Source organism: Ovis canadensis, chromosome 10, assembly GCF_042477335.2.
Source record: "Ovis canadensis isolate MfBH-ARS-UI-01 breed Bighorn chromosome 10, ARS-UI_OviCan_v2, whole genome shotgun sequence".
Taxonomy (NCBI): domain Eukaryota; kingdom Metazoa; phylum Chordata; class Mammalia; order Artiodactyla; family Bovidae; genus Ovis; species Ovis canadensis.
The window spans coordinates 65042738-65070651 of record NC_091254.1 but is presented as its reverse complement, the minus strand read 5'-3'; the positions used below and the strand labels follow the sequence as shown (position 1 = coordinate 65070651).

Below are 27914 nucleotides of genomic sequence, written 5' to 3'. Positions count from 1 at the left end.
TTTATAGATTCTTACTGCGCCGTGTGGTTTCCCTGAATCTATTTGCTCTACTTTTATATGTTTTCTTTAGACATTGGCATGGGATAACAATTTAGTAGTTGCTGAGGCATCAAAATTGGAGTATTTCTCTTTGACAGTCTGTCTTAATCTGCTTTGACTCTAGAAAGAAATGAAAGTAGTAGCTAATATATTTGGATATGATTTTTAAAGCACCTTTTTATAAGTCATGTCATATGAATCTTTCAACTGCCAGGTAAGTAGTCATGACGAATGTCTTTATCTCAGTTTTATAGATAGGAAAATAGATTTTGTCTGAGAGTTAAATTTCATGCTGGAGATCACACAGCAGCTTCAGTGATAGAGTTGAGATGAGAACACAGATTTCTTGCTTGGCTTGATTTTTATCTTTCAATCACTGATGTTCCCTCTACAATGGAGACTATTCATTTTATAGAAAGATATTCAAGGTCACTGTAAATTGCTATGTAGGATTTCTTTAAATAACCAATTCCCATAAACATTGATAACTTGATTTATTGATGTTTGATTAACAGAGTGATGAATTGTTTTCACATTGGAGTTTTAAAGGCAGTGTTGATGGCATGATAGTGAAAATGTGTACCCTTTCTTAAGCAGGGCCTCCCACTCAATCTGGCTTTTAAGATTTTTACCTAATGAATGAAGTAATCAGGGGATGGTGGTAGGAATCCTGATGCAGGATTGTGGAATTCTGGTGTGGCATCTGTAATTGCTGTATAGCTTTAGAATTGCATTGTTCCACCTTAAAAGAGTTGTCTCTGAGATCTGTCCCTTGACCACCTCATTTGTTCACTTATTGATCACTTTAAAAGACATTTAGTTTTTTTAATCTGGTAATTTCTCTAATCAATTTTGTATTTTCTCTTAGGCTTATTTGTAAAAAAAAAAAGGGGGGGTGGGGAACTTTCTTAGTTTCTTTTTAAAATTTTTATGTTATTTGGGTATCGTTGATTTACAATGTTGTGTTCATTTCTGCTGTATAGCGGGGTGGTTCAGTTATATATATGTGTGTGTGTGTGTGTATTCTTTTTCATGTTCTTTTCCATTATGGTTCATCACAGGATATTGAATACAGCTCCCTGTGTGATACAGTAAGACCTTGTTTTATATCCATTCTGTATATAATAGTTTGTGTCTGCTAATCTCAAGCTCCCAATCCATCCCTTCGCCACCCTACTCCCCTTGGCAGCTGCAAGTCTGTTCTCTATGTCCGTGAATCTGTCTCATAGATAAGTTCAGCTGTGGCATGTTTTAGATTCCACGTATAAATGCTATCATGTGGTATTTGTCTTTCTCTTTCTGACTTACTTCGCTTAGTATGATAATCTCAGTTTCTTCTTTAGTATGGTCATTTTCTCTTGAGATTGTCCTTTCTAGTTATCATAGAGTTCCTCTTCAGAGTATGTAAAACAATAATTAATATTTTAGGTTGCTCAGAATACTCTTAGATTACTATTAATTACATTTTACAACCATGAATGTCATACTTATGGTTAGTGAGCCCTCCTGGAAAAGTCACAAAATATCTCAGTTTCAAGAACTGAATTTTTATCACCAGACAGATAATTTAAACAAAAGTAATACTTAAGAATATGTATCAAAATTTTATTGTCCTCAAACATTTTAGTTTGCTTTAATTTTGCACTGTTATAGTTTCTGATGTATTCTATATATGTTTTATTAAGATGAAAAATGGTATTAGAAAATGAGCATTGGCCATTGAACAGAATAAGAATGATTAGATTTTATGTCTTGTGTACAGTTTTTGTAGAAACCAGACTAAATTCTTGGGCACAGTGAAATGGAACCAATTCTTCATTGGTCAAAAGGTGAAAAAAAAAAAAAGACATTTATAGCCAGTAACAAAAGGGAACCTGCCAGTGGAGAGCTGGCATTTGAAGGGACGCATCTTTATTCAGCTGTCTGGAATCAAATCCAGGTCTCCCGCATTGCAGGAGGATTCTTTACTATCTGAACCACGAGGGAAGCCCTAATTGATAATTAGTATTATATAAATTGGCTTCCTAATTTATAGGGAAGCTAGTGGCTCTAGCTTACTAGGTGGCACTAGTGGTAAAGAATCTGCCAACAAGTACAGGAGACATAAGAGGCGTGGGTTTGATCCCTGAGTGTGAAAGATACCCTGGGAGGAGGGCATGGGAACCCACTCCAGTACTCTTGCCTGGAGAATGTCGTGGACAGAGGAGCCTGGTGGGCTCCAGTCCATAGGGTCACAAAAAGTCCAACATGACTGAGGCGACTTAGCACAGCACAGCATTATATAGATTATAGGAATGCAGTATAGTGATTTGCAGTTTTTAAAGGTTATATTCCATTTATAGTTATTATAAAATGTTGGCTATATTCCCATTGCTGTACAATATATCCTGTAGCTTGTTTTATTTATGCGTAGTAGTTTGTACTTCTTAATCTCTTACCCCTATTTTGCCCCTCCTCTCCTGCCTCTCCCCACTGGTAACTACTGGTTTGTTCTCTATATCTCTGAGTTTGCTTGTTTTTAGATCTAGCCACTAGTTTATTGTGTTTTTTTTTTTTTATTCCACATATAAGTGATATCATACATATTTATCTTTCTCTGGTCTGATTTATTTCACTTAGAATAATACCATCAATTTCATTCATGTTACTGCAAATGGCAATATTTCATTCTGTTTTAATATTCTACTGCATATATGTACTTAATCTTTATCCATTCATCTGTTGATTGACACTTAGGTTGCTCTTATACCTTGGCTTCTATGAACTATTTTTGAAATAGTATTTTTGTTTTTTATGGATATATGTGCAAGAGTGGAATTGCTGGATCATATGGTACTTCTATTTTTAGTTTTTTGAGAAGCCTCCATGCTGTTAGACACAGTGGTTGCACCAGTTTACATTCCCACAGTGTAGGAGGGTTTTCAATTCTCCACATGCTCACCAACATTTGTTATATGTGTTCTTTACTCCATGTGATGGTACATGATGAAATGGTGAAATGATATAAAGATGTATGCATATCTGCTCTTTTTCATCCATGACCTTTGATAATGGACATTATAATATGAGTAAATGTCTTATGCCTCTTTGCATTGTTTTCCTCTATGTTTATGTATTTATATGTGCATTCCTGTTCCTGAGCATGCATCCACACACATGCAAAGGCACACAAAATGCTAAGTTTGAGAAAATTACTGCTGTAATATTTTTGATATTCACAAACTATGAATAGGGACTTGATGTCTGTTGTAGTCTTGATCCTTTTTCTCAGTTCCGTTCAGTCACTCATGTCTGACTCTTTGCGACCCCATGGACTGCAGCATGCCAGGCTTCGCTGTCCATCACCAACTCCCAGAGCTTGCTTAAACTCATGTCCATTGAGTCGGTGGTGCCATCCAACCATCTCATCCTCTGTCATCCCCTTCTCCTCCTGCCTTCAATCTTTTCCAGCATCAGGGTCTTTTTCAATGAGTCATTTCTTTGCATCAGGTGGCCAAAGTATTGGAGTTTCAGCTTCAGCATCAGTCCTTCCAATGAATACTCAGAACTGATTTCCTTTAGGATTGACTGATTTGGTCTCCTTTCAGTCCAAGGGACTCTCAAGAGTCTTCTCCAACACCACAGTTCAAAGGCATCTATTCTTTGGCTCTCAGCTTTCTTTATGGTCCAGCCCTCACATCCATACATGACTACTGGAAAAACCATAGCTTTGATTAGATGTACCTTTGTTGGCAAAGTAATATCTCTGCTTTTTAATATGCTGTCTAGGTTGGTCATAACTTTTCTTCCAAGAAGCAAGTGTCTTTTAATTTCATGGCTGTAGTCACCATCTACAGTGATTTTCAAGCCCCTCCCCCCCCCGCCCCCACAAATGAAGTCTTTCACTGTTTCCGTTGTTTCCCCGTCTATTTCCCATGAAGTGATGGGACCAGATGCCATGATCTTAGTTTTCTGAATGTTGAGTTTTAAGCCAACATTTTTGCTCTCCTCTGTCACTTTCATCAAGAGACTTTTTAGTTCCTCTTTGCTTTCTGCCATAAGGGTGGTGTCATCTGCACATCTGAGGTCATTGATATTTCTCCCAGCAATCTTGATTCCAGCTTGTGGTTCATCCAGCCTGGCATTTTGCATGATATACTCTGCATATAATTTAAATAAGAACGATGACAATATACAACCTTGATGTACTCATTTCCTGATTTGGAACCAGTTTGCTGTTCCATGTCCAGTTCTAACTTGCTTCTTGGCCTGCATACAGATTTCTCAGGAGGCAGGTCAGGTGGTCTCGTATTCCCATCTCTTTATGAAATTTCCACCGTTTGTTGTGATCCACACAGTCAGAGGCTTTGGCGTAGTCAATAAAGCTGAAGTAGATATTTTTCTGGAACTCTCTCACTTTTTCAATGATCCAAAGGATGTTGGCAGTTTGACTTCTGGTTCCTCTGCCTTTTCTAAATCCAGCTTGAACATCTGGAATTTCACAGTTCACGTACTGTTGAAGTCTGGCTTGGAGAATTTTGAGCATTATTTTGCTAGTGCATGAGATGAGTGCAATTGTGTGGTAGTTTGAACATTCTTTGGCATTGCCTTTCTTTGGGATTGGAGTGAAAACTGCCGTTTTCCAGTCCTATGGCCACTGCTGAGTTTTCCAAATTTGCTGGCATATTGAGTGCAGCACTTTCACAGCATCATCTTTTAGGATTTGAAATAGCTCAACTGGAATTCCGTCGCCTCCACTAGCTTTGTTCATAGTGATGCTTCCTAAGGCCCAATGATTTTGTATTCCAGGATGCCTGGCTCTAAGTGAGTGATCACAGCATCGTGGTTATCTGGGTTGTGAAGATCTTTTTTGTACAGTTCTTCTGTGTATTCTTGCCACCTCTTCTTAATATCTTCTACTTCTGTGAGGTCTATACCATTTCTGCCCTTTATTGTGCTCATCTTTGCATGAAATGTTCCCTTGTTATCACTGATTTTCTTGAAGAGATCTCTGGTCTTTCCCATTCTATTGTTTTCCTCTATTTCTCTGCATCGAACACTAAGGAAGGCTTTCTTATCTCTCCTTGCTCTTCTTTTGAACTCTGCATTCAAATGGCTATATCTTTCCATTTCTCCTTTGCTTTTCGCTTCTCTTCTTTTCTCAGCTGTTTGTAAGGCCTCCTTAGACAATCATTCTGTCTTTTTGCATTTCTTTTTCTTGGGGATGGTCTTGATCCCTGCCTCCTGTACAGTGTCAGGAACCTCCGTCCATAGTTCTTCAGGCACTCTGTCTGTCAGATCTAACCCCTTGAATCTATTAGTCACCTCCTCTGTATAATCATAAGATTATACATTTGATTTAGGTCATACCTGAATCGTATGGTGATTTCCCCCACTTTCTTCAATTTAAGTCTGAATTTCACAGTAAGTAGTTCATGATCTGAGCCACAGTCAGCTCCCGGTCTTGTTTCTGCTGACTGTATAGAGCTTCTCCATCTTTGGCTGCAAAGACTATAATCAATCTGATTTCAGTATTGACCATCTGGTGATGTCCATGTGTAGAGTCCTCCTGTGTTGTTGGAAGAGGGTGTTTACTATGACCAGTGCATTCTCTTGGCAAAACTCTGTTAGTCTTTGACCTACTTCGTTTTGTACTCCAAGGCCAAATTTGCCTGTTACTCCAGGTAGCTCTTGACTTCCTACTTTTGCATTTCAATCCCCTATAACAAAGAGGACATCTTTTTTGGATGTTAGTTCTAGAAGGTCTTGTAGGTCTTCATAGAACCGTTCAACTTCAGCTTCTTCAGCATTCCTGGTTGGGGCATAGACTTGGATTACTGTGACACTGAATGGTTTGCCTTGGAAACAAACAGAGATCAGTCTGTCATTTTTAAGATTGCACCCAAGTACTGCATTTCGGACTCTTTTGTTGACTATGATGGCTACTCCATTTCTTCTGAGGGATTCCTGCCCACAGTAGTAGATATAATGGTCATCTGAGTTAAATTCACCCATTCCAGTCCATTTTAGTTCACCGATTCCTAAAATGTTGATGTTCACTCTTGCCATCTCCTGTTTGACGGACCTAACATTCTAGGTTCCTATGCAATATTGTTCTTTACAGCATTGGGTTTTACTTCCATCACCAGTCACATCCACAACTAGGCATTTTTGCTTTGGCTCCATCTCTTCATTCTTTCTGATGTTATTTCTCCACTCTTGTCCAGTAGCATATTGGGTACCTACCAGTCTGGGGTGTTCATATTTTAGTGTCATCTCTTTTTGCCTGTTCATACTGTTCATGGGGTTCTCAAGGCAAGAATACTGCAGTGGTTTGCCATTCCTTTCTCCAGTGGACCACATTTTGTCAGAACTCTCCGCCATGATCTGTCTATCTTGGGTGGCCCCTACACTGCGTGGCTCATAGTTTCATTGAATTAGGCAATGCTGTGGTCCATGTATTCACTTTGATGAGTTTTCTGTGCTTGTGGTTTTCATTATGCCTGCCCTCTGAGGGATCAGGATAAGAGGCTAATGGAAGCTTCCTGATGGGAGAGACTGACTGAGGGGGAAGCTGGGTCTTGTTCTGATGGGCAGGGCCATGCTCAGTAAATCTTTAATCCAATTTTCTGTTGATGAGTGGGGCTGTATTCCCTCCCTGCTGTTTGACCAGAGACCGAAGTATGGTGGAGGTAATGAAGATAGTGGTGACCTCCTTCAAAAGGTCCTATGTGTGCACTGCCACACTCAGTGCCTCCGACCCTGCAGCAGACCACTGCAGACCCACGCCTCCGCTGAGACTCTGGGACATTCATGGGCAAGTCTGGATCAGTCTCTTGTGGGGTCACTTCTCCTGGGTCCTGGCGTGCACAAGGTTTTGTTTGTGACCTCCAAGAGTCTGTTTCCCCAGTCCTGTAGAAGTTCTGTAATCAAATCCCACTGGCCTCCAAAGTCAAATTCCCTGGAGGTTCTCAGTCCCTTTGCCAGACCCCCAGGTTGGGAAATCTGTTGTGGGTCCTAGAACTTTCTTAACAGTGCAAGAATTTGTTTGGTATAATTGTTCTGCAGTTGGTGGGTCATCTGCTCGGTAGCTCTATGGTGGGATTAATGGCGACCTCTTCCACAAGGGCTCATGCCACACCCAGGACTGCTACACCCAGAGTCCCTGCCCCTGCGGCAGGCCACTGCTGACCCATACCTCCACAAGAGACACTCAAGCACTCAAAGGCAGGTCTGGCTCAGTCTCTGTCGGGTCTCCTGTGCGTACAAGGTTTTGTTTGAGCCCTCCGAGCGTCTCTGGCAAGTATGGTGTTTGATTTTAAGCACAATTTTGCCCCTTCTACCGTCTTTCTGGGGTTTTTCCTATGCCCTTGGATGTGGGGTATCTTTTTTTTGGTGGGATCCAACATTCTCCTGTTGAAGGTTGTTCAGCGGTCAGTTGTAATTTCGGACTTCTCACAGGAGAAGATATCTGGCCTCCTCTTGGTCTTTCCATTGGCAAGCAAATTGTGTAAACCCCTCAGAATATGACTTTACCCTTTTCTTTCTGCCAGTTCTCCCCAAAGCTCTGAGAATCGGGGTGGAAATGAAACAGAGTGAGATCTTGTGGGACTCTTCAGGTACAAATCCTTTCTGTGTCCCACTTTTTATTTGCAGGAAAAAGACTTCAGCCTCCTTAAGCTTCCTTGAGTTCCTTTTTCTAGTGGGTGATTTTATGACATGAAGGCATGGTGTGGTAGTTTTGCTTTCTCATTGATGCTTAAGAATGAAAACCCAAAACTTTCTCACACAAAGCTAGGATTGTCACCACTTTGACTCCACGTAACGGTAATCTGGACGTGTAGTATGGGAGATTTGATGATAGGTGATTCAGCAGTGGCAGTTTCCACAGTTAATGTATTCTTATCTTTAGGATGCTTTGGTTTTTAGCTAGTAGGGCACCAATCATCATTATTTTTCTTAAAGTTAGCAACTAAACACCAAAGCTGTAATGGTTGGAAATATGGGAGCCATAGGAAATGTGTGATGAAAAGGGTCTCAGTGACAACTTGTGTTCTCCTATTTACTTCTCTCTCCATCTGCCCTGTGTATGTTTGTGACAGGCTCTGTTCCAAGAAGGCAAAGACGTTGTAATACTGCCTCATGTGCTGTATGATTCCGTTTCAGAGTGAACCAATGAACTCATTCAGGGAACTGTGTCTCCAAAACTACTCTGGAATAGAATTGTTTCTCATTTGCCTATTATGTTTTTGTTTCTGTGCTGTTCAGTCTTTGATTCTATACACAGAGTGACTTAGCGTCTAAGAATATTAGTGTTCTTTCAGTTCAGTTCAGTTCAGTCGCTCAGTCGTGTCCGACTCTTTGCGACCCCATGAATCGCAGCACCCCAGGCCTCCCTGTCCATCACCATCTCCTGGAGTCCACTCAGAGTCACGTCCATCGAGTCCGTGATGCCATCCAACCATCTCATACTCAGTCATCCCCTTCTTCTCCTGTCCCCAATCCCTCCCATCATCAGAGTCTTTTCCAATGAGTCAAGTCTTCGCATGAGGTGGCCAAAGTACTGGAGCTTCAGCTTTAGTTGAATGAAATGGTTACGCATTAATTCTTGACCTTTTTTTTTTTTTAAAGAAAACTCTCTTATAGATTCAGATCAGTAAACACCATTCCAGTTTTCCAATAGTTGTTATTATATATATGATTTTAAAAAGTAAGGGTAGAGCAGAAATGTGCTGGAGGGGTATGCAAAACACATGACAGATTCCTAAGTAAATTTTCAAAATTTCCTCCTTAAAAAGTCTGATTCGGTAGTTAACATCAGACCTTAGTGTAGAATGGTACAAAACAGATGTATGTTTGAGATCTGTCTCTTGGGGTGAAGCTTTTACACTGTAACGTGTGAGCTTAGCTTGTTTTCCTTCTTGTCCTCCCCCGCCCCAAACCCTCCCAAACTATAATAAACAGTACTGAGGTACTCCTTTAATAAAGGCTGCATTTTAACAATCTTTGGGTTTTATACCTATAGAGAATACCAAGTATTAAAAACCAAGTTTTATGTTATTTGCTTTCTGACTTTATTTTTGTGGTTCATACTTTTGTTCAGATCTTTTTCCTATTGCTAAAGAAGGAAATGGCAACCCACTCCATTATTCTTGCGTGGAAAATCCCATGGATGGAGGAGCCTGGTGGGCTATAGTCCATGTGATCACAAAGAGTCAGATACGACTAAGTGACTAACGCACGCGCGCGCGCGCGCACACACACACACACACACACACACACACTATTAGGGGTGTATTCTAAGTTACTTCAAAACTATTAGGGGAGTGTTTACCAAAGTGCATCAGCAATTGATGAACAGTTCACAAAATGGATTATTAGGAGAAACATAATTTAGCATTTTCTTTTTACTCTTCTAAGCAACAGAAAGTTATTTAAATTGTGAATAAAGCACTGTTGTAAATGCTATAGTAGATGCAAAGATGAATGAGACCAGTGGTCCCACCCCTTATGTGATCATCAACTCTGGAGGAGAGTGATGTTTGTGAACAATTTGAGAAGATGAATGTGGGAGTAAGGGCAAGTGAGGTCTCTCTGCAGCAGGGGCCAGGCTCAAGCCTCAAGAGTGGGAGACAGCAGTGTGAGGTTGATGGGCTACTTTGAAAGATTTGTCTTAATAATGTTGATATACATGGTACTTCAAAGTTAGTGTTTGCCGATGTTCACTCTTTCTCCTTTTGTTTAAAGATTTTTGATTTGGGGATGTTTCCCCTTTCATGTAGTTTTTGGACAATCAGAAGCCTTTTGTGGTTATTACCAGACATGGAGTTGAGCAAGACTGCTTTCAAGCCTGTGTAGACATTTGTTCCATGAGGTAAGAACTTGAGCCAGTGGCTGAGTAGTTCCTAGAATCTCAGCTAGTGTTGCTCGGAAATAGATTTAGATTTGAGGTGACAAAGAAAAGCATTATTTGATTTATATGTGTTTATTCTAATATGTCTAGAATCACAGGGTTAGCAGTAGCCAAACATAACAAACAAAAAAGCTTAACCTCCACTCAGTTGTTAGCTGTATGCCTGATGCTTCTTGTGAAATCATTTAGGGACAGGAGTCAATCCTGTGTTAGTTTTGAAAAAATGACTTGCCTTAAGCAAGATCTAAAATAATTTTTAAAAGGTCATTGCGAAAAAGCCAATATAATTAAAAGATTTAAAATTCATTAAATGACTATGTTCTTGGATCAATGTTTTGTAATTAAAAAAAATTAATTTATGTTGACAGAGAATAAAACCTGTGGAATAAAAATTAAGTAAAGACCTGCTCCCAAAGGAATTATACTAGAAAAGTCTTAAAATGGAGACTGAATAGAAGTAGCTATGGTGTTACTAGATCATGTAAGTTTTTGTTTATGGTTTCACAGAGAAACCTTCCTTCCCCAGCCTTCAGTACCTAGAATTGTAGAGTAAATAGTGTCTGGAATTGATTGATGTCTTCACCTGCTTGGGTTTATTCCCCCTCCAACTTAGTTATTCAGTCTCCTCCTTGACTTCCCTGGTGGCTCAGACAGTAAAGTGCCTGTCTACAATGCGGGAGACCTGAGTTCGATCCCTGGGTTGGGAAGATCCCCTGGAGAAGGAAATGGCAATCCACTCCAGGACTATTGCCTGGAAAATCCCATGGACAGAGGAGCCTGGTAGGCTACAGTCCATGGGGTCGCAAAGAGTCGGACACAACTGAGCGACTTCACTTTTCTTTTTTACAGTTTTATTGCCTTTTTATATATTTATTTTTTCAATTTGAAAAGAAAACCCTCTCTCTTTCATAAATTGTAGCAAGTTACTAGTCCTAACAAATCACCTCTTGTTTAAAACAGTGCTTCCTTGTGTTCTTACTGCTGTATTAACCAGGGGGAAAATATACATGTTATTGTGTCCCTTTCTTTTGGAAATCAACTATATGGAAATTTACTGAGATATTTCCCTAAAACTTACCAGTTAGCTTTAAACAGAGAGGAGACCCTTAAATATATAGATATCCATATAAATTAAGCAGTAATATAGGTAAAATTACAATAAAATGGTAGCAACTTTCTCTTGACTGAAGACAAATACCAGCTGCCTGTGTAGATCTAGTTTGTGATTATTACTTGGGGCTAATGTTTTTAGTTTCTAATTTAGACTGTTATTGGTTTTTGAAACTTTCCCTCCCAAGATTAGCTTTGGTATAATGCCATTATAATACATTTTCTCTGTCAATTAGGTCATTTAGTCTAACTAGGAGAGATTGCAGCTCTAAAATTGGCCTGACTTTTTGAAAATATAATTTGAGTTAAAACTATAACGTAAATTAAAGGAAAACTGGTAAACAGATGGTGGCTAGACCTACAAACTGGTGGAACACTAAAGCAAAAATTATTTTAAAACCTAAAAATAGTTGACCGAATTCTGTATTTTCCCTTATAGACAAAGTATCACATTAAATATCTCCTATTCTGTGACATTTAGAAATGCATTGAAGATCCCTCCATCCTTATTTTTATTAGAAAAGACTATTTTTCTTAGAAGACACATTACATTGATGTTAGCTTTAACATAAATGCCCAGAAAAGGTCCTTTTCACTGTCTTCCTGGACAGTTAAGAAAGATAACTGAATAAATGTGTAATAGAAGTATAGCAATTTTTAAAAGATGGATTTAAATATTGGAAAGGATTGAACTTTTGAAAGAATTTTCTTTGATAATGAAAAATATACAGTAGAAATTCTCAATATTTTCAAAGGAACTTCTGATTTTTCTTCTGATCCAAAAGTAATTAATTTTCCATTTGAAATGATTAATGGATCTTGGCTTTATAAATAGATGATAGATAACATACTATCAAAGGGTATTTGAAGATGGAGATAAAGGAAATTGTTATCTGGCATTGTTTGTTACAGCTTCTCATCTTGGTTATGAAAGAAAAAGAATGCTCTAATATTATCCTGTAGTTGTCCCAGAAGCAGTGGCTTTCTGATTTCAGGCCTGAATTATTTTGACTTTTTCCCCCTTAATACTGTATTTTTCAGACAGCATCCCAAGGAACTCTCTGAGGTCAGGGACAGATGGATTCATCTTTGCTCAGTAGTTCACAATGGATGTAGATCAGCAATATTAACCCCCTAAATGTTAACAGCGGAAACAGTGTCAGACTATTTTTTGGGCTCCAAAATGACTGCAGATGGTGACTGCAGCCATGAAATTAAAAGATGCTTACTCCTTGGAAGAAAAGTTATGACCAACCTAGATTGCATATTCAAAAGCAGAGACATTACTTTGCCAACAAAGGTTCATCTAGTCAAGGCTATGGTTTTTCCAGTGGTCATGTATGGATGTAAGAGTTGGACTGTGAAGAAAGCTGAGTGCCGAAGAATTGATGCTTTTGAACTGTGGTGTTGGAGAAGACTCTTGAGAGTCCCCTGGACTGCAAGGAGATCCAACCAGTCCATTCTAAAGGAGATCAGCCCTGGGATTTCTTTGGAAGGAATGATGCTAAGGCTGAAACTCCAGTACTTTGGCCACCTCAGGTGAAGAGTTGACTCATTGGAAAAGACTGATGCTGGGAGGGATTGGGGGCAGGAGGAGAAGGGGACAACAGAGGATAAGATGGTTGGATGGCATTACTGACTCGGTGGACGTGAGTCTGAGTGAACTGCGGGAGTTGGTGATGGACAGGGAGGCCTGGTGTGCTGTGATTCATGGAGTCGCAAAGAGTCAGACATGACTGAGAGACTGAACTGAACTGAACTGAAGTGTTAATAAGGTCTTTGTGTATTACAATGTGTTTTAATGGCTCAGTTGTGTCCGACTCTTTGCAACCCCACCGACTGTAGCCCACCAGGCTTCTCTGTCTGTGGAATTCTCCAGCAAGAATGCTGGAGTGGGTTGCCGTTCCCTTCTCCAGGGTATCTCCCTGACCCAGGGATTGAACCTAGATCTCCTGCATTACGGACTTCCCAGGTGGCACTAGTGGTAAAGAACCGCCTGCTAGTGACACTGGTTCGATCCCTGGATTGAGAAGATCCCCTGGAGAGGGGCCCAGCAACTCGCTCAAGTATTCTTGCCTGGAGAATCCCATGGACACAGGAGCCTGGTGGGCTGCAGTCCAGTGAGTTGCAAAGAGTCAGACTTAGTACGCACCCGCGCTCCTGCATTATAGGCAGATTGTTTACTGTCTGAGCCACCAGGGAAGTATTACAGTGAAAGTGAAGGTGAAAGTAGCTCAATCGTGTCCGATTCTTTGCGACCCCATGGAATATACAGTCCTTGGAAATCTCCAGGCCAGAATACTGGAGAGGGTAGCTGTTCCCTTCTCCAGGGGATCTTCTCAACCCAGGGATGGAACCCAGGACTCCCACATTGCAGATGGATTCTCTACCAGCTGAGCCACCAGGGAAACACAATAGGTGTCATTAAAAACAGCCCTTAGTATACAAATATATGTATGGCTGAATCCCTCAGTGTTCACCTGAAGCTATCACAGTGATTGTTAATCAGTTATACCCCAATTCAAAACAAAAAGTTAAAAAAAAATAGTCCTTTGTTTACTAACTGTGCATTTTAGTACACAGTCTTTATAACCCATGAACCTATGCTGGGGGCTTCCCTAGTGGCCTAGTGGTAAAGCATCCACCTGCCAATGCAGTAGATGGGGGTTCAATCTCTGAGTCAGGAAGGTTCCCTGGAGAAGGAAAAGGCAGCCCACTCTAGTATTCTTGCCTGGGAAATCCCGTGGACAGAGGAGCAGTTCGCAATGAGTCGGACACGACTGAGCCACTGATACTTTCATCTTCTCTTTTGCTAAAAATGTTGTCAAAATACTTCCTTACTTGTTTTCATTTAAAAAAATGTTTTACTTGTTTTTAATAATAAAGGAAATGAGGCACATTTCTAAAGCCCACAATTGCTGCGTTGAAAACAAGATTTATTAGAGAAGTTCTATTTGTCTAGTCTATGATATGCTGATTTATATCATGTTTTTCTTCCTTGACACTACACACAACCAATGGAATAGCTGTGCTCCTTTGAAGTGTAATTGTTCCTAGGAAAAACAATTATTCTACAATCCTTGTTATAGAACATTTTGTAATGGGAAAGTATGTATAAATATACTCCAAAGAAATATTTAGCAACAGGGCTTCCAATTCTACAAGAAATCCCTGAAGACTCTATACCAGACCCTCGGGGGTTGCAAAGATGAGTGGAACTCAATGCCTATCCTCAAGGACTTTGGTCAGCTTATTTGGGGATAAGACCCCACAGTTAGGGAGACTGAAAATAGGGTCAGAGAGGCCAAAACCAATGACAATCACAGACCAAAACCGATGATGAATCCAAGGATGGAGAGATGGTATGTGGCCAAATAAAATGGCCAGAAAAAACTTTGTGAAGTCAAGGGTTTGTTTTATTGTCAGTGTTCTGAGGCATCATTTGTGCCCTTGAAAGATTTGCAGAAACATCTCTGATGCTTCTGCTGTGCTGTGGTGCCCAGCTGTTCCTGTAGCTCATCATTTCTCTGAAAGAAACTTGGAAAGCCAGTGTGACATGGCCGCCAAGATGTTCTTCATGCCTCATTTGGGGTAAGTGGGTAGGGTTTCTGTTGAGAGGTAAACATCTAAATTTTGAATGAAGAGAGAGTTTTATTTGTTGACTGTCTGAATACCTGAGGTTGGGCTCTTAATAATGGCCAAGTGTGTAAGCCTGCCTAAATCATTCCTACTTTGATTAACTTCTTGGCATTTTCTATTCCCTCAAGTTCCGTGTTCTATTAATAACTAATGGCCTTGTTCAGCTCCTGCATGTGCTACATTTCTTCGCTAGAAGTTGTTCACTCCTTCCTGAACGATTTCTTGCTTTCTTCCTGTTCCCATGGCATCTGGGTACTTCAGTCTATTAGGTGTGACTTGTTACTTTGTCATCGGATAGAATTCACAAGGATTTCACAAGGCAAAATTGTATGGGGTTATTTGAAACTTTCCTTATTTCTGATTATGTTCCAGGGAGCTTTAATAGCTGTCTGGTTAAGATTCCCGCTTATCTTCTTGAAACTAGAGAGGTCTGCATTTCAGATTGTTTTTAGCACTTGTAAATTTCTCATTTACTTAGCTCATCAAATCCCCCTTGAGACTTGGGTAGTTTCAAACTACAGAAGGAAGGCTACACATGTAGATTTTGTGACTATGTATGTACTGCAGCAGCACTTTGAAAAGAAATTCAGACCTTTTAAAATTCAAAACTTATGCTCAAAACCAAGAATTTAAAATCCAAAACTCCATGCTTAGGATTTACGTGTTATAGATAGGGCCTTGTGGTTGCAGGGCTGGCTGCAGCTGGTGAGGAGTGGCTGGCAGCCGTCAGTCAGTGGAACTTCCTTCTCTGGGATCAAGTGTTTTCGAAATAAGACGAGTCCCTTTTCCTTTTTGTTTCCTGCTGCTCCACCCAGTACTCATCTCTCACTCTTTTTGGAGGAATTCTCCAGATCCAAGCTCTTTGTCATTCTCTGGTGCTATCCTTTCTTCTAAAATGTTTTACAAGCCATTCTTTATTTTCCCCCTCTTCCTTTGTGTTTATTAATGCAGTCTTCCCATTTCTGCCTCCATGAAATCCTGCTCTTTCCTTTAAAATCTAGCAAAAAGCCTCCTCCTATATGAGGTCTTCTAATCCTTTCAGAAAATGTAATCTCAAAATGGCATATTCTTTTAGTGCTTATCTTATGTGGTATTCAGTGGTTATTTGTATATATCTTATCACCCCTGAGGACAGCCACCATATCATATAATTTTTAAAATAATCTTTATAGCATATAGCCTGGTATCAAGCCAAGCACTCAGTAAAGATTTTTGAATTTAATGCAATTTGTGAATCCCAAATGTACCACCACCCGTAAAGCAGTGATGGCTGGGAGGCCAGTTAATATATGATGCCTGCCAGTCTCATCCTTCAGCAGATTGTAAATTGTTATTCACCCATTTACCACCATGTGGTTCTCATTCATTTCCTTCATTTGTTTATTTGACTGCACTGGGTATTAGTTTCAGCACGCAGATCTTTGATCTTCAATGGGCATGCCAGTTCTTTAGTTGCGGCATATGGGATCTAGTTTCCTGACCAGGGATCGATACTGAGCCCCCTTCACTGGGAGTTGGGAGTTTTGCCACTGGACCACCAGGAAGTCCCTCATGTCCTTAAAAAATTTTTTTTCAATTTATTTTTGGCTGTGCTGGGTCTTCGTTGCTGCATGTGGGCCTTCTCTAGTTGCAGCCAGAAGGGGGTACTCTAGTCGCAGTGCATGGGCTTCTCATTGCAGTGGCTTCTCTTGTTGGGGAGCGCGGGTTCTAGGGTGCACGGGCTTAGTTGCCCAGCGGCATGTGGGATGCTCTCAGACCAGGGATCAAACCCATGTTCCCTGCATTGGTAGGCAGATTCTTAACCACTGGACCACTGGGAAGTCCCCCTCATTTTCTTCTGTAATGTAAGAAACAACATCTGTTAGAGTATTTGGAAGAATACTTTTCCTCATTTAATATTATTTTAAATAGCTTTTCCCATATAACATCAGTTCAGTTCAGTTCAGTCGCTCAGTCATGTCCGACTCTTTGAGACCCCACGAATCGCAGCATGCCAGGCCTCCCTGTCCATCACCAACATCAGGGGGGTACTTAATCTGAACTAAGATGTTTGTCTTCTGGTCTGTTTTTTTCTTAAAGCTGGTAATAGGCTATAAGACTTCAAATTTGGTAGAATCTGTGATTTAAGATCAGGTTAAAACTGGATAGATGCATTTTTAGGTAGCAGTCCAAGGAATTAGGGGGGTAAGAATGTTGCAACAACTTCAACAATTTTTTTTTTTAATCCAGCACTGAAATTGGAAGAGGTCAGAACTGTAAAGGGGCCAGATGATTGCTTAAAAACACCTCTTAGATTGCAACAGAACTTGACTAGCAGAATAAGTTCCATCCAAACTTTCTGAAGCAATTATCTGAGGGAATTATAAAGTCAGTTGCATAGTAAAGGGGTTCCTTGGGTAAGGTTCATATTCAAATTTGAATTACTATAAAAATGCCTTGAGTTATTTATACTTATTATATCCATTTGTGCTTCTGAGAGAGAGTCAGGGTGGGAGGGAGGGAGGGAGGGAGAGAGAAAGAAAGAAAAGGAAGCCTGATTGTATTCTCTGGAGCTTGGGGAACAAAGAGGACCATGTAATATTTATGCCAGAGGAATCTCAAGGGAAGAAGCTGGCTGATGGAGATAGTGGCAGAGAGTAGAGAACAGTGGGTGGGGAGTCTGTTTTCTCACTGACAGTGGGCTGGAGATATTCCATGGAATTGTAAGTGACCATCCAGAGAAGGTATGCTGGCGTTGGTCACAGATGGGTCAGGGAGCCCATATGTAGGTGGAGGAGACATCTCTGGGCATCTGAATGGCAAAGCAGTATAGGTATTTGTAGGGCAGTTAAGAATTTCTCTGGTGGCTCAGATGGTAAAGAGTCTTCCTGCAATGCAGGAGACCCGGGCTTGATCCCTGGGTCAGGAAGATCCCTGGAGAAGTGAATGGCTGGACTTTCTCCATGGACAAAGGAGCCTGGCAAGCTATAGTCCATACGGTCACAGAGAGTCAGACAGGACTGAATGACCAACACATTAAGACTTTCTCTGCCTTCCCCAAGGGGGTTGCAGGCAGCTGCACAGGAGCCAGCCAAGGAAAGCTGCTAGTCAAGGGAAGAGAAAACAGCAGGTCTGAGCCAGGGGAGGGCGACACCCTACTTTTGAATGAAGTACGGAATTTGGTTTCTATGTGAATTGAGACTTTTAGAGACTTTTCATTATCCAACAACACCTGGCACACAACTGTGAGGCCTTAGATTTAAGGAAGATTCAGAGGAAGATTCAGCCTGCCTGAATAGATTTGCAGGGCTCCTCTGACCATGGGATTCTCCAGGCAAGAATACTGGAGTGGGTTGCATTTCCTTCTCCAGGAGATCTTCCCAACCCAGGGGTTGAACCCACGTCTCCTGTGGCTCCTGCATTGGCAGGCGGATTCTTTATCACTGAACCACCAGAGGGAGGAAAAGTTGCTTTATGACTTTTGTGTATTGTAGTTTGTGTCCTCAGTCTTATCTCTTCTCCTGACATTAAAGTCCTTGAGGGTGAGACCTTGGAAATTAGAGAGAGTTGATGTCTTTCTGGAGAAGGAAATGGCAACCCACTCCAGTGTTCTTGCCTGGAAAATCCCAAGGACAGAGGAGCCTGGCAGGCTGTAGTCCGTGGGGTCGCAAAGAGTTGAACACAACTGAGTGACTGAGCATGCATGTCCTGATGTCTTAGTCCCCAGGTCTTAGTCATCTTTGTATATTATGCAAAGCTTAATGTACCCATTTGTTCAATATGTATGTATCGAATGAATATTTGGTTGTGAGACTAAAGCAAAACATGACCTTTAAAAAGCATAAAAGTACAGTGATTTTTTAAAAAGAATTTTAAATTTTAGAGTTGTTCTAGATTTACAGAAAAATTACAGAGATAGCACATAGAGTTCATACATTCCTCATGCTCAGCTTCTCCTTTTGTTAACATTTTATGATTTTAGTATGATATATTTGTCACTACTGATGAATGAGTGATTGCTTTTTATATGTGCAAATTCTGCTTCTTACAGTGGGAGGAAATAAAGGAAAACATGCCATAGTATTTATTGCAAAGAGTAGTCATTTTGATTTGTGGATCAAGGGTTTATACCAAGTATTTGTTAAACTTCTTCATGAGTTTGCTTTATATAAGTAATGTGCTTCCTAATTTCAGTTATAAATCAAAATATATTGCAAAATTCCTAGCAAGTCATATCACTCAGTCCCTTGACCCTTGAATTTCACAAAGTAGTTATGCTTTTCTTTAAAATGGTTAAGGAGGAACTTGATATTTATTTGAGCTGTCATTTTCTTTATCCCATGATGGATTGCTTCCTGTTGCTGCCAGAAATAACATGAATTAAAAGTTAAGATTATTTTTGGTTCAGGTGGTTATATACCAAACCAAAAATATCAGGAGATGATCGAGTAAAACTCTTTAACCTAAGAAATTTTCCTCCTTGTAAACCAGCCTTAATATTTTTGATCCAAACAAATTGTGTGATCTTCCTCACAAGATAATTGGAAAGAAAAAGTCATTTAATGTAAGAAAAATGTTTGAAAAACAAAAGTCTAAAATAAATTCAAGCAACAGAATGAATTTTGTATTTATAATGTGATACACACTTTGCTGTTTGCCAGGACTGCATTTGGTTATGTTATTTTATTTTTTTGTGTTCACACAGTTTAAAGCATTAAGGAAAAGAGTGCCAAGGTTAGAAGTACTTTCAAATGGTATGTCTATGTAAAAATGGCTTGATAAACTTGTTTTTGCAGAATGTAGTGACCTCTGAGGGAAATTTCATCAATCTAATACTTTTCCCATTGTTAGCCATTCTCAGCATTGTGGTAGTCACTGGGTCTCTTATATCATAACTGCTACCAGTGCTGGTGACTGACTGCGATTGAATGTCTTATGTCTCTCCAAACTCAATATGTCTAAAATGAATTCATCTCTTAAAGTTTTGATTATTTCTTCTGACATCCCTCTTTCATCTAAGGTAGAAATTCAGTGACCTCTCCTCAAACCTCATACTTTACCATGATTTTCTTTCTTTCCACCCTTTCATTCAAACATTCTTCACATATTGACTTTGAATAGTATTTGTATGCATTTCTTCCTTTCTACTACCAAATCCTTAGTCGAGAGCTGGATCACTTCATATCTGGATTATTGACATAGCATCCTAACTAGTCTAATTGTGTCTATTTTCTCTAAGTACTTCCATCATTTCAACATACTGAAAATCTTTCAGTGGATGCTTCTTCCTTCTTCTAGAATGTGATATGGGCTTCCAGTCTGATTTTGTAGGCAGTTCACCTCTTAGTCCACTTTATTGAGAACTCTTCTTTTTCCATGCCCGTGAGTTTTTTCATATGTAGAAGGAGATTTCAGTGCTGTTTATTGAGACTTTCTACAATGAACTAGTGTTTGTTTAATAAAGTCAACTCTTTTAACAGCATCATCCAGGACTCACTTGGACTTGTTCACTGGCTTAGGTGTAGAATCCCCCTTGTCTCACATAAAAACCTGAGAATATACTCAGGCAAGCTGACTGATTTATCCTTGCTGTGCTGTGCTTAGTCACTTCAATTTCACCTGACTCTTTGCAATCCCAACTGTAGCCCTCCAGGCTCCTCTGTCCACAGGATTCTCCAGGCAAGAATACTGGAGTGGGTTGCCATGCCCTTCTCCAGAGGATCTTCCTGACCCAGGGATTGAATACAGGTCTCTTTTATTTCCTGTATTTCATGCAGATTCTTTACTCACTGAGCTGACTGGGAAACCACCCTTAGTCTTCTGAAAATTTTTAGGATTAAGTAAAGTTAATATTGTCAGTAGAGGTAATACTTTTTGAGCCCTAGGGTCTTAAGAGACACTGTTAACATCCTGTGCTTGGGGCTATTACTACAGTATTATACAACAATTCCAGTATTGTTCTTTCTAAACACTTTCTTTGTTCAAAATGTCCCAGCCTCTGAAGCATTTTTGGAAAAGTCCTTTCCCTCAAATGTTTGTAAGCTTGAGAGGGATCCTAAAGGCCTCATAGGGCTAAGGTTTTTGTTGGTATATCATATCAGTTCAGTTCAGTCACTCAGTCATGTCTGACTCCTTGCGACCCCATGAATCGCAGCATGCCAGGCCTCCCTGTCCATCACCAACTCCCGGAGTTCACTCAGACTCAAGTCCGTCAAGTCTGTGATGCCATCCAGCCATCTCATCCTCAGTCGTCCCCTTCTCCTCCTGCCCCCAATCCCTCCCAGCATCAGAGTCTTTTCCAACGAGTCAACTCTTTGCATGAGGTGGCCAAAGTACTGGAGTTTCAGCTTTAGCATCATTCCTTCCAAAGAAATCCCAGGGCTGATCTCCTTTAGAATGGACTGGTTGGATCTCCTTGCAGTCCAAGGAATTCTCAAGAGTCTTCTCCAACACCACAGTTCAAAAGCATCAGTCTTTGGTGCTCAGCCTTCTTCACAGTCCAACTCTCACATCCATACATGACCACTGGAAAAACCATAGCCTTGACTAGACAGACCTTCGTCGGCAAAGTAATGTCTCTGCTTTTGAATATGCTATCTAGGTTGGTCATAACTTTTCTTCCAAGGAGTAAGCATCTTTTAATTTCATGGCTGCAGTCACCATCTGCAGTGATTTTAGAGTCCCCCAAAATAAAGTCTGACACTGTTTCCACTGTTTCCCCATCTATTTCCCATGAAGTGATGGGACCGGATGCCATGATCTTCATTTTCTGAATGTTGAGCTTTAAGCCAACTTTTTCACTCTCCTCTTTCACTTTCATCAAGAGGCTTTTTAGTTCCTCTTCACTTTCTGCCATAAGGGTGGTGTCATCTGCATATCTGAGGTGATTGATATTTCTCCCGGCAGCCTTGATTCCAGCTTGTGTTTCTTCCAGTCCAGCGTTTCTCATGATGTACTCTGCATATAAGTTAAATAAGCAGGGTGACAATATACAGCCTTGATGTACTCCTTTTCCTATTTGGAACCAGTCTGTTGTTCCATGTCCAGTTCTAAGTATTGCTTCCCAACCTGCATATAGATTTCTCAAGAGGCAGGTCGGGTGGTCTGGTATTTCCATCTCTCTCAGAATTTTCCACAGTTTATTGTGATCCACACAGTCAAAGGCTTTGGCATAGTTAATAAAGAAGAAATAGATGTTTTTCTGGAACTCTCTTGCTTTTTCCATGATCCAGTGGATGTTGGTAATTTGATCTCTGGTTCCTCTGCCTTTTCTAAAACCAGCTTGAATGTCAGGGAGTTCATGGTTCACGTATTGCTGAAGCCTGGCTTGGAGAATTTTGAGCATTACTTTACTAGCATGTGACATGAGTGTAATTGTGTGATAGTTTGAATATTCTTTGGCATTCCCTTTCTTTGGGATTGGAATGAAAACTGACCTTTTCCAGTCCTGTGGCCACTGCTGAGTTTTCCAAATTTGCTGGAATATTGAGTGCATTGATATATAATTATATCAGCTATAATACTGGTAATGTTAATTGGGTTTTACAGAAGACCTCACATTTCCTACCAAGTGGTAACAGTTTCATTTTGTTACATTACATTGTAAAGGTGGGAAGAATGATAGTGTGTATTTTATTTACTCTAATTATCTGCATTAAAATTTGAGTTGTCATGTTTACCATCTGCTTGCCTTTTGGGCTCAGTAAAGCAAAGTAAAGAACAGCTTTGAAGAAGAATATTTGAAATACTTGCAAAATACACTGCACAACATTAGGGTACTTTTGGCTTCTTTATCTCTGTGGACTTATATAGCCTTTGCCACTTGGAGTCATGGTCTGTGTGAAGTGTCTGGCATTTGAGATTGGTGAAAATATTTTATATCTATGCTTAAAATATAGGTTGTGAACTTCCCCTTTCAGTACTTTTAAGGCAGTTGATTTCACTGTTAATTTCCATGTGGTTGTTCTGAAACAAAACAGGGGTTTAATTTTTCGACTGCACATCATGTAATAGTATTCTTCGTGGTGTGCCATGACCCATCTTCTTAAGCAAATATAGCACGTGTGGAGTTTATTTATAGTTTTGCCCTCTAGTCTTCATTGGCTCCTAGTTTATTTGGGGTATAATTCACTAGGGCTATGGGTTGCAGTTGTTAAGGAGTCAGCTGAGGAGGAGGAGACAGAAGGCACATTGTCCTACTGTGTATAACACTGAGGTGTGTCCACCCTTAGATTGCTATACACATTAAGGGAGGGTGTGGCTTCAGCAGACCGTAGAGGAAGACAGACTGAACAACTTTGAGTATGAAAGGGTGATAGAATATAGAAAAGTTTTGAAAATGTATTAAATAGAGCTAATTGGAGCTACCATTTATTGAGTGATTATCACCAGCATACACTGTGTTAAGGGCTTTATGTATATCAGCTTATTTAAAGCTCACAACAGTATTCCCAGAGGACTTCGATTTCCTTTGAACAAAATAGGCAACTGAAGTTTAGCTGCTACTGCTAAATCGCTTCAGTTGTGTCCGACTCCGTGCGACCCCACAGACGGCAGCCCGCCAGGCTCTGCCGTCCCTGGGGTTCTCCAGGCAAGAACACTGGAGTGGGTTGCCATTTCCTTCTCCAATGCATGAAAGTGAAAAATGAAAGGGAGGTCGCTCAGTTATGTCCGACTCTTCACGACCCCATGGACTGCAGCCTACCAGGCTCCTCTGTCCATGGGATTTTCCAGGCAAGAGTACTGGAGTGGGTTGCCATTGCCTTCTCCAACTGAAGTTTAGGACTGTGGCAAATAGGGATAAAGTAAACAAGAATGAATTTGGAGAACAAATATCAAAATCCTGAAACTGAGGAAATTTTTAATAAATTCTGTGAAGTAGATTGGAACATTTAAAAGTTTTGCATCAGATTCATTTCCCCCAGAGGTGACAGAACAGAATAAGGATAAATTGACAGTAGTAACTTAACATCCTAAGATTAGAAGGGACTTTTATAGCTATCTGGAAAAGGGGGTTGTAAAATTCATTAATTGATGTTATACAGATATCTAAAAGATGGATTACAGAGAACATTTATGCCCTTTTTGAAGATGTTTCTAGGCAGCAGAATATTAGTTTGTTGAAGAGATTTATGGTTTTGTCCCTTAAAGCTATATTTAGGAGTTTGTTTATTTTACTGTGAAACTTCACCAAGGATTAGTCTCAATCAAACTGCACCTCAAGCTGGAGTGAACTAACCAACTTGTAAAAATTCAAGAAGGGCTCAAATACTTTAAATTATCTATCAGCTAGAGTATTTGGAAGGAAAAAAAATTCTAATGAGTATTTTTGAATGAATCCACAGTGGAAAAGAATCAAATGTTTTCTAAGACTACTGAAATCAATTTCTACTAACTGAAATTATAGTCATTTTCTTAGTCTTAAATTGGGGCAGTTGACAAACTTGCTTGACAGAAGTGAAAAAACACTTTAAAAAATGAATTAAAAAAACAGAAACAAACTGTACATATTAACTATAGAAAAAATTTGGAAACAAATTTAGCAATGATGAAAAAATTTCCCATAATCTACCATTACTGTAATATGAATGTTGGTAAGATTCTGTTTGTAGATTCATTAACTGTAAAAAAAAACCACATATGTGTATAATTATGTACACACACATGGATGTATTCAAAGTAAAACATCTAATAAAAGTTTTCTTGAGGGTAAGACTGATAATTTACCAGTAGCTGTTTCTGAAAAACTAATATATTTGGATGCAAGGGAGTGAGAAATGGAGAGAGAGAATCTAGAGTTTGCTCTAGGTGAAATGATTAAGACCAGAAATTTCCATCTGGCAATAAACAAGCCAAAAATGATGTTAAAAAAACAATTACATTTACACTAGCATGAAAAAGAACAAAATAGAAATAAATTTAGGAAAAGAAGTACAAGTCTTGTTCATTAAAAACTACAAAATGTTATTGAAAAACAATGAAATCTACTAAATGGCAATTCATCTTTGTTCGTGGATTGGAAAAATTAACACGGCTAAAATGGCATCCTCAAGTTGATCAACATATTCAATGCAATCATATTTGGAATCCTGAGGGCTAGTTTGTTTGTTTGTTTGTTTTTTTCAGAAATTGGCAAACTTATCCTGAAATTCAGGAGACCTAGGATACTCAAAGCATTAAAAAAAATTACAAAGTTGGAGGACTCACATTTATCAGTTTCAGAATACAAAGTTATAGTAATCAAGACAGTGTGGTACTCACATCAAGATAGACATATGGATCTATAGAACAGAATTCCAAGACAAGAAATAAACTCTTACCTTTATTGTAAATTAACTTTTGGCTAGAGTGCTAAAAGAATTCAGTGGGGAAATAAATTATCTTTCCAACAAGTGGCGCTGGAAAAGCTATATTGTTGTTGTTGTTTTAGTTGCTAAGTCATGTCCAACTCTTTAGTGACCCCATGGACTGTAGCCACGAGGATGAACTTGCAGCTATTTCACACACTATCCAAAAATTAACTTAAAGTGGATCATAGATCTAAATATAAGAGGTAAAACTATAAAACTCTTAGAATAAATGTGGGAGCAAATCTTCATGACCTTGGATTCAGTCAATGTTTTTCTAGATATGGCCTCCAAAATATAAAGGTCAAAAGAGAAGACTAAGCTGGACTTTATCAAAATTAAAAGTTTGTACACTTTTACCTTCAAGAAAATGAAAGGACAATGCATAAAATGAGAGAAAATATTTGCAAATCATATGTCTAAAGGGACTTATAACCAGAATATATAAAGAACTATTATAATAGTTCACTCAATAATAAAGACAAATCCAATTAAAAATGGGCAAAGTATGTCAATGGCATTTTCCCCAAGCAGATATGCAAATGGTCAAATGCTCAGTGTCTTTTGCCATTATTGAAATGCAAATCAAACCCACAGATTATTACTTGACACCTACCTGAACAGCAATGACAAAAAAGACAGACAGTAACAAGTGTTGACAAAGAAGTAGTCATTGAAACCTTCATACACTCTTGACAGGAATGTAAAACATTAATCAAACAGCCACTATGGGAAATAGTCTGGAATTGCTCAAAAGGTTAAAGATAGAGTTACCATATTACTCAACAGTTCCAACAGAAATGAAAACATAGTGTATGCAAAACTTAAAGATGAATGTTCACAACAGCATTGTTCATAGCAGCCAAAAAGTGTAAACCCCTCAAATGCCCTTTAAGTGATGAACAGAGAAACAAAAGTGGTATGCTTATACAATGGAATATTATTTGGCAATAAAAAGGAATGAAGTTTATGAAAAACGAATACATGCTACAACATAGATGGATCTCAAAAAATGCTAAGTGAAAGGAACCAGTCGTAAAAGACCATATTGTGTAACAACCATTTATGTAAAATAATCAAAACTGTGAATAGAGAAAACAGTGGTTTCTAGGAGTTGGGTGAGAGGAGGAAGGCTGAGGATTTGGAAGTGTGACTGGTAACAGGTACAAGGTTTCTTTCTGGGGTGTTGAAAATGTTCTAAAATTGGGTAATGGTGATGACTGCAGTGAAAGAAGAGAGTGAAAAGCTGGCTTAAAACTCAATATTCAAAAAACTAAGATCAGTCTCATCACTTCATTGCAAATAGATGGGGAAACAATGGAAACAGTGAGAGACTTTATTTTTTGGGGCTCCAAAATCACTGCAGATGGTGACTGCAGCCAAGAAATTAAAAGATGCTTACTCCTTGGAAGAAAAGCTGTGACTAACCTAGACAGCATGTATAAAACCAGAGACATTACTTCGCTGAAAAAGGTCCATCTAGTCAAAGCAATGGTTTTTCCAGTAGTCATGTATGGATGTGAGAGTTCGACCATAAAGAAAGCTGAGTGCCAAAGAATTGATGCTTTTGAACTGTGGTATAGTAGAAGACTCCTGAGAGTCCCTTGGACTGCAAGGAGATCCAACCAGTCAGTCCTAACGGAAATTATTCCTGAATATTCATCAGAAGGACTGATGGTAAAGCTGAAGCTCTAAAACTTTGGCCACCTGGTGCAAAGAACTGACTCATTGGAAAAGACCCTGATGCTGGGAAAGGAGGAGGAGAAGGGGATGACAGAGGATGAGATGGTTGGATGGCATCAGCAACTCGATGGACATGAGTTTGAGCAGGCTCTCGGACTTGGTGACGGACTGGGAAGTCTGGCATGCTGCAGTCCCTGGGGCTGCAAAGAGTCAGACACGACTGAACCACTGAACTGAACTGACCTGATGACTGCATAACTTTGTAAATACACTAAAAATGTATGAATTGTATGTTTAAAAAGGCAAACTTTGGGATATGTAAATTATGTATTCATAAGACTGTTAAAAAATGCAGTAGCTTATTTTGTGAGATTTCCTGGCTTATTCTCTTCTTTTCTCTGGACTTTCTCTCTCCTTTTCCTGTTCTACTCAAGTTTCGTTTCATGTCTAGCAGTTTCTTGTCAGTCTGAGTCCCCATCTTGAGTGTGAGTGCTGAGGGGAGCAGTTTCCAGAGTTTAGCCTCTTAGACTGGGCCATTGGCTTTCTCATTCATCTGTTTTTGGAGTAGCCAAAAAGCCTTCCAGTTTCAGCTGCTGCTCTGACGTTGGCCAGCCAGGCTTTGTAGTAAGTACCTGTTGGTTCCTCTGGTTCTCAGGCTCCTTAGTCACCTTACTGCTTCACTTTCTTTCTTTCTTTCGAGAATCTGGGACTGTGCAAGTCTTGTGGTTGCATGTGATTCCTACCAAATGATTTGTATTTGGGGATTCAAGAAGATACTCTCTCACCTGGTTTTGCTGTAGATGTTGTCCGGGGGTTTTGGTTTTGGTATCAGTTGTTCTGTTTTCATGTGGAGATTTGGGAAGATTCAAAGCTTTGCTTCCATTGCTATGACTAACATTTTTTTAGAATTCAGAAATGTAAACTTTCTGACTACTTGAGGAAGAGATTTGGAAAGAATTAGTATGGCAAAAACAGGACATCCTCCTGGAGATTTAAATATCCTTGAAGAAAGAGCCTGTGGCTCATTGGCCTTCTAAATCCAGCACCTAGCACAGGCCATGGCATAGGATAACACCCAGATAAACATGGGTTGAGTGAATAGAAGTGCAGAGTGATGAACGGCTTCTTGAAGGAGAGCACGCTAGAATTCGTAGCCAGCACCCTCTTACCAGTGCTGACAAATGGGGGCCTGTTTGGATGGCTTCCTCTCCTTACACATGTAGATC

At 39.7% G+C, this 27914-nt stretch overlaps 1 protein-coding gene across 6 annotated transcripts in view; it reads left to right on the top strand.

The window, feature by feature from the left end:
- The window catches only part of TBC1D4 (TBC1 domain family member 4), a 221185-nt gene that overhangs the window by 54750 nt on the left and 138521 nt on the right, over positions 1 to 27914 (top strand). Inside the window, exon 1 of one of the 6 annotated variants that reach the window (XM_069601763.1) lies at positions 14613 to 14632. The exons of the other annotated variants lie outside the window; for them this stretch is intronic. The gene's annotated coding sequence lies outside the window, so the exon portion shown is untranslated. Of the gene's footprint in view, positions 1 to 14612; positions 14633 to 27914 lie in introns of those variants that run through there. 6 annotated transcript variants of the gene reach the window in all.